Genomic DNA, 8,099 nt, shown 5'->3' with positions numbered 1-8,099 from the left:
ATTTATCTTGAAGGTTGAAGCATGTGTCTTTTAACTAAGTGTTATCAGGGGACAAAAAAAGGAACCATAAACAGATGGATTAGTTCTCTGTGCACTAAATCTAAAGGGTACCGAGCTGCATGATATGTTCTCTTTTGTTTTTGTCCCTAGCTCAAGGTCACAAGTGGAAAATAGTAATTCTTCTCTGAAAGCCTCATATTATATTGTTTTTTCTGCAGTTATGCAGAAAATTGTGTTCATTATATTTATATTAATGTATTGCTTTTCCCATGCTTTATGTCTTTTTAAAGGGTTACTTTTATTGAAATAATATCCAATAAAATCAGGCAAATGTGTAATGCTAGGGTAGAATAAAGAGCAAAAAGAAATAACACTTGTTGGCAACATATATTAAATGTTATTTACTTTAAAAAAGCTAACTCATTTAACACTTACATCACTCCTATAATTTGGATAATGTATGACAATGTTAAAGATGAGGAAATGGATATTATATCCTCTATATAACTTATACAAAGTCGTAGTTTCTCTGTTAAGTAGAATAGCCCAGATTAAATGCCAGGTTTATGTGATGTTTTCTATAATTTAATACCTAGTAGAATATTAAAGAACACATGCAAAATTTATGCACAAACTCAGGATTTATAAAATATAGTTGTAATGCGCTCTAAACTATTATGAGTACGCTATTGGCAAAGGATAGATACATAGATCAATGGAACAAAAAAAGATAATCAAAAGGTAGACCCACACACATATGGCCAATATATTTTGACAGAGAGGTAAAGGCAATTCAATGGATAAAGAATATCCTTTAAACAATTGATGATGGAACAAGTGGAATCCATAAGCTAATAACTAAACTCAACCTAAACCTCCCACCTTACACTATTAAGTCAAAATAGATTATAAATGTAAATGTAAAAAGTAAACTTACAGAACACTGGAGGGAAAAAAATAAGACAAAAATCTTTGTGGCCTGGTGTTAGACAATGAATTCTTAAATGTGACAGCGAGCAACAGACTGGGAGAGAATATTTGCCATCGCACATCTGACAAAAGAATTTTAACTGGAATATATAAAGAACTCTCAATACACAACAGAAATAAAACAAAAACCCCAATTAGCAAAAGTGGGTACAAGACTTGAACAAATATTTTATCAAAGAAGATATATAAAAGTTAAAAAAGGACATAAAATTTGTTCAACATTATTAGTGAGGAGGGAAATGCAAATGAAAACCATAATGAGAGCCACTATAACACCTTTTAGGATGGCTAAAATAAAAATTATTGATAATCTCAAGTGATAAAGATGTAGAACAACTGGAACTCTCATGCATTGCCCTTGGTTATGGAAAATGATACAGCTACTCTGAAAAGAGTCTGGCAGTCTCTAATAAAGATAAACACATAGTTACCTATATGACCCAGTAATCACACTACTGTGTATTAACCTAAAGAAAGAAAAACTTATCTTCAAGCAAAAACCTGTATATGAGTATTCACATAAGTCATAATTCAAAAAAACTAGAAACAACCTTAACATTCTTCACCATGGATGAATCACAGAAGCATTATGCAAGTGAGATAAGCCAATCTCAAAAGTTCATATACGTTTGATTCCATTTGTATGACATTTACAAGAAGATACATCTATAATGACAGAGAGTAGGTAGCAGGATAGTAGGAGTTACCTACCTACCTACTCTTTTTTTTTTTAATACAAAATGATTAAAAAACCAGTAAGACACTACTACAACATGACATTGTCACACTGGGCTTTTAACATGAGACTGGGGGGGGAGGCATAAAACACACATTGATTCTGAAGCAGAGCAATTAAGAAATAAAACAATGAAAGCGAATTTCTTTTAATGAGAACTCAGAATTAAACTTCAGAGGGACCCAATATCATACTTCCATTTTGGGACTTGACACAAAAAATTTAGTTTGAACTGCTATTAGCAGGTGGCAGGAGCCACCTTCAAATGAATCTTCAATGTGGAAAATACTGCTTCACCACCTGTTGGGGATAAGTTGCAGATGGAATAATTTAGTATGGTTTGTAGCTATTTTGATGACCACCTCGCCTGGATGCTTTCCCATAATCACTCTGCTGGTCACCATCTCTTCCATGAGCTCTTCCCTCAAATCCTCCTCTAGATCCCCACTGTTGCTGTTGCTGATACTGTTCCTTCGACATAGCTACTTTTATTCCACATTTACTAAGACCAACATTGTGGTATTTCTTTTCCATTATCTTCTTCACTGGTTCCTCTTCCGTAAAGGTAATAAAGCAGAATCCACGCCTCTTATTGGTCTTGTTGTCCATGGGGAGCTCTATGGATTCAACCTCACCAAAACCACCAAAATACTCCCTTATTTTCTCTTCACGTGTATCTGGAGAAAGGCCACCAACAAAAATTTTTTAACAGGCTCTTGTTTTCATGGCTTTGGCCCTCTTAGGATCAATCACCTTCCCATTCAATTTATGTTCTTTCTGATCCATGACCTTATCTACACTCTCCGACTCTTTAAATAGCACAAAGCCAAAACCCCTTGATCACTCTGTGATAAGATCTAACTTCAGAGTGCAGTCTATGACTTCACCAAATTTGGAGAAGTAGTCCTTCAGATCTTTCTTTGTAGTATCCCAGCTAAGGCCTCCTATAATCATTTTCCATTCTTCTCGCTGTGCCGTCGCTGCTTCAGAGTGTAGGAGGATGGTAGTAGTTAGGAGGATGGTGTGACTTAAAAAAGAATATCACAAGGTAGTGTTTTGGGGTAATGGATCTGTTCTGTACCCAGATTGCTGTATGGTTACATGTATCTATACATGTGTTAAAATTCATAGAACTGTACACCAAAAATGTACTTAAAAAAACCTATTGCAGCCCTCAGAAAAAAATCTATAATTGTGTCAGTGGTGTCAAAGTTATAACCATAAGATGCAATTTTGAATAATATCCCCAGTTATTATATGAAAACATAATTCTGAACTATTAAATAATACCATCCTCTGAAATATATCAGTCATAAAGCTTTGAGGACACAAAAACCTAATTGAGTATGTAAACATAAACCAATAGTAATTACTACTGCTTGTGTTAATTTTTAATGTTTATGTAATCAAAATAAAGAATATTGCAAGGCTTCTCTAAAGATTTGATTTTCCCATAAAACACTGTTGATATTCAATCTTTTTTTTTTTTTTTGGCTGCCCCACGCGGCTTTTGGGATCTTAGTTCCCTGACCAGAGACCAGAGATTCACCAGGGAATTCGATATTCAATCTTTTTAAACTTACCAGTTATTCATATGTTTCACTCTGAATGTTTCTAACCTTTTACTTATCTTTTTCTTCTATGACTCATTCCTGTGTTCTGAAAGGAAGTTTATTTTTGAAAATAATTTTAAATATACTATAAGTTTTTAAATAAGTTCAACATCATAATAAAATCAGTTTTGGGGACAATAAAAAATTTTAAAATAATACATTATTATAACTTCTTAGCACCGGCTTTCACTTTCCAGTGAATCTTGGTTTGGACAGCATATTATTTGTTTAAGTTAGTAGTGATTTTATTTTCTTACTGTGGCACAGAACTTTTTGTTGTTGTTGTTGTTTAGACAACTACACATTATTTATTTATTTTTAACATCTTTATTGGAGTATAACTGTTTTACAATGGTGTGTTAGTTTCTGCTTTATAACAAAGTGAATCAGTTATACATATATATATATGTTCCCATATCTCTTCCCTCTTGCGTCTCCCTCCCTCCCACCCTCCCTATCCCACCCCTCTAGGTGGTCACAAAGCACCGAGCTGATCTCCCTGTGTGGCACAGAACTTTAATTCCCTCCATCTAATTAAAATTCTTTCTTCATTTGGTTGGCATCCAACTCTACTTCCTCCTGTACTTTCGTTTTTTCTTTGCTCTGATCCCCTATAGATCTTGTATGTACGCCCTTGTTAACAATGATAGGTTGTTGCCTAATACTGTTTTTTCCTATCATGTTTTTTGTTAAATAAGTCAAAATTTCTTTCAGAGCAATAAAAATGATTTACTTCTTTTATACAGAGTTATAACATGTATCTAGGATATTGTTACAGTTTACACAATGTTTGATGGACTTATTATCCGACCACTGATTGGTGAATCATCATAGAATTAATTTTGCATCCCTTGGCATGCCACTTAGTAAATTAGAAAATAGGAAGTTGTAGAGAAATGATTCTGTACTTATACTCAAAATGTGTGTATCTCTTCCAAAATAGATTATGATATTTAAAAGAAACACGTGAGCTTAGAAAGTTAAGCTGCTTGAGAGCTGATAGCTGCCCTGTCCTATTATAGAGAGATTTCCTTAGATTGCTAGAATAAGTCCTTAGAGTCAGCAGACTGACTTGCTCTTGTCACACAGCGATTGAGCAAGCCCTAAATTAGACATGTGTCAGATTACAAGGGTATTCACACAGCACCCACGGGCCTAGTTGCCCACCATAGCAAAACACCATGGGAGTTAATGAGGAGTGGGACATTTCTTTAAAAGTGTATGAGTTTTAGTTTGATACAAACAAAGAAGAAAGTCTGGGGTTGGGAGAAAAGACTTGTGTTTTCATATATAGATAAGAAATTCCATAAACTCATAAGGTTTAAACACTCTATGAAGATAAATTAATAGCTGTGTTGCCTAAGATTTTTAGCCTTGTCCCTTGTTGTAAGTCTGTACCATCCATTAGTAAGCAGCTGACTTAGAAGTAGACTTTATTGAGGAGAGGGAGGAAGGTCTCCAGATGCTTGAGATTGTCCTTTTATATGTGAATATTTATTGAAATGCAATGTTACTTCTTTTAAGAGTTCTAAGTTCCTGGATAGAAATACTTGTATTCCATTTTTCCAGTGCCTTGCAACATTGTGTGTAGAGTAGATAATAAAATTTTATTGAGTGGATGTTAAACATATAATTTCCAGGAATTGAATATTAAAATAGAAAACATATTACATGCATAAATAAATTTTACCTGTTGCTCTTCATATCCAAGTATTAAGCATATCCTGAGTTATCTACTGGTCCAAGTTAGGTCTTTAAAGGTAGAGAGCTAGTTGGGATTAGGCAGAGTTTATGATGTAATAGTTTTGTGTTAAGTTAAGGGTTTTGAAGGGAGAGTTGAATAGTAAGCTGTGAGGCTTGAGAAACAATCTATTTTATTGGTTTACAGTTGTATTTTCCAGGTCCAACCATGTCCTGGAGTAAATAGTTGCTGTTGCCTGTAATCAGATTATTCAATACAAAGACATGCTTTCCTAAGCATGCCTGGTCACAGGATGGGAAAATATGTTTGGTCCCAGTATTGGTTTGGATAGGGACAGGGGATTATGTTGGTTTCAGTTTTCATTATTATTTTTATGTTGTTGCTTCTTATTCTTCTGCTCAGCACTCATTTTTTGAATCTCCATTACACTTGTATTGAATATCTTCTACACATTCCCCTGCATCTAACCTTTCACTTATCTTTTTCTTCTATGACTCATTCTTGTGTTCTGAAAGGATTTCTTGGGCTAATGCTCTCAATCAGTAAATTTATTTTCTACAGAATTCAATCTGTTATCTGCTGTCTTTATATCATTTTTAAACTCTGTAATCATATTTGGTTTTATATTTTTATTTTTTAAATAATAGAGCAGTATTTCCTCATCTCAGATATTCTATCACTTTGTATGACAGGATCATTTAGTTAAACAGCCAAACTGTACATGTTGTGTTATGTTAAGACTATCTTCTTAAGATAATTATGTTGATAGGAAATCGCATCTGAATTTATAAGGACATAATAAATAAATTTAGGTTTTATGAAAATGTTCAATTTTCATGTGCATTAATATTTGCATTGATATTTTTGAAATAGCAGAATTGTAAAATTAAGAGCTCTCCTTTCTAAACTTTATTATGCCTATCCAAATGAAGATTTGAAGGCAACATTTTTTTTTTCAGTGAAGGTATTTATGTTTCCCCAAGTAGAAAACTGAGAAAAGGATGAACACAATGCTAAAAAATAGACCGTTTCTCTCAAATGATCTATAGGAAAAAAATGATAGTAATTTGAGCTTACTTTACTATTATAAAAATAAATATTTAACAAAATATTATGCAAAGACTTTGAAATATTTTATTAAATAAGCTAATGGTGTTTTATCAAACTAATGATTAAATCTCAAATGTATTTAAAATACAGTTTTCCAATATCACTGCTTTGAATTTTTTAATGCACTCTTCTTTAAGTGCTGAGGGAAAAAATATATATATGTATATATATTGCTTAATCTGGCCGCATTGCATTGCATTACACTGCTTTCTAGCTTTATTTTGTCCAGTAGAGCATTTCATTTTATAACAGGTGAAACCTGTGTCACTATTTCTTTCTACCTCTGAAGTGGACTAGCTTTGTAATGCAGCATATTCATACTCTCGGGAAGAGGAAGCATCTTAATTGCTCTACTTCTAGGGAAAGCAAACAAGTCCTGCTCATTGAACTTACTAAATTGTTTGTAAAAGCAGAACAAAGGTGACAATATCCTGAATCATAACATCATATTCTCAGAATTATCAGATCACATGTGCAAATTTATTCAACTAGAAATTTTCTGAAATAAAACAACAGCTAGAGTGTTTTCCTGTTGTTAATCTGCAACATCTGGAATCTAATTTAAAACATCACCAGGCTTGCAAAAGAGCAGGGAAAGACGACTTAAAATGAGGAAAAAAAGAATCAATTGATACTGACTCAGAACTGAACACGGATATATGCATCTGAACTCCATTTAGTGGAGGTTATTCGAATACAAAGAGGGCAAGAAGAAGCTGGGGAAGAAGAAATGAAACATAATTCTTTTATCTCAGGCAAATTTTTTTGCTGTAGGTGATAAAAGGGACATCCATTGAGACATATTGAGTATTAATTCATAAGTTAAAGTATACCAGAGGTTCCCAAGAAGGTATAAAACATGATGTCAGGCATCTGGAATCCAGATTCTGAATATTAGAATTTCCCTTACAGAAAGATTTAGAATGAGTATAGTCCCTATCTGGAACCCCAAAAGAGACAATTATGTACTTTCACATCTTCCACAATCCAAAGAATGGCCTGAGGAATAGTGGGTCAGTGATGTGCTCCAAATAGGGTTAGATATAAGCCAAAAGAATGAGCTAGAACAGAAGAGGCCTACAAGGGAAGTTGTGCCAACACCAAGGCCTAAAGTAATTATCTGACTTGAGTAGAGTGTGTTAAACATTTGCAGAGATACAAAGTCCAACAAATAAAATTACTCGAGACTTCAGGAAAATATTGAACTTGTTGACTGCATTGATGCATTTTAAGCTTAGTAGATAACATTAGCATTTGTAAACCAAAAGAGCAAATATAATTTTGATCTGACTAGAAATTGCAAATATCCATCTAATATTGAATTTTAAATTCCTATTTAACAAAAATCAGCAAGCGAATGGCAGTATATTCAACAGAAAAAAATAAATAAATCAAGCATATGATTTGAAGAGGCAGTATACAAAACAGGAAACCAAAGTGCCATTAAATATATGAAGAGACCCAGACCCTCAACCTGACTAGAAATCAGAGAAATAAAAATTCAAATTATACCACTTTACATCCATCAGATTGTAAGAATTAGCACTTGCTAGGATTTGGGAAAAAAACAACTTTCATACACTGTACAAGGTTTATAAACTGTTAGAGCTATCCTGGAAAGCAATTTGGAAGTACTGAAATTCGGTATGCATATAACCTCTAGACAAGCTATTCCACTCTACAGCACATTTAATTTATAACCCAAGTAATTTATCACATAGGTCCATCAACAGATACCTTATTGTTATCACTCCAGTCTTTTCTGTAATGTAATTGGAAATTAAATACATTTAACATAATAGTATAATGTTAAGAAGTAGTAAACTGAAAAGAATTCAGAAGTAAAATATTGAGGGAATAAATAGGCAAATATAACAAAATACAGTTTTGTATTTTCCAAGAATATGCATATGTTTAAATAAAATCTGGTAGCAGTGATTAGACACAC

The 8,099-nt window shown here is 33.2% G+C and overlaps 1 pseudogene; it reads right to left on the bottom strand.

Annotated features, from left to right (window-relative positions):
- Positions 1 to 1,935: 1,935 nt before the first annotated feature.
- On the bottom strand, positions 1,936 to 2,710 carry LOC102979503 (heterogeneous nuclear ribonucleoprotein D0-like; annotated as a pseudogene).
- Between the last annotated feature and the right edge of the window lie 5,389 nt (positions 2,711 to 8,099).

This window comes from Physeter macrocephalus, chromosome 10 (genome assembly GCF_002837175.3).
Source record: "Physeter macrocephalus isolate SW-GA chromosome 10, ASM283717v5, whole genome shotgun sequence".
NCBI lineage: Eukaryota > Metazoa > Chordata > Mammalia > Artiodactyla > Physeteridae > Physeter > Physeter macrocephalus.
The sequence above is the reverse complement of the archived record's forward strand: the minus strand, read 5'-3'. Positions and strand labels throughout refer to the sequence as shown.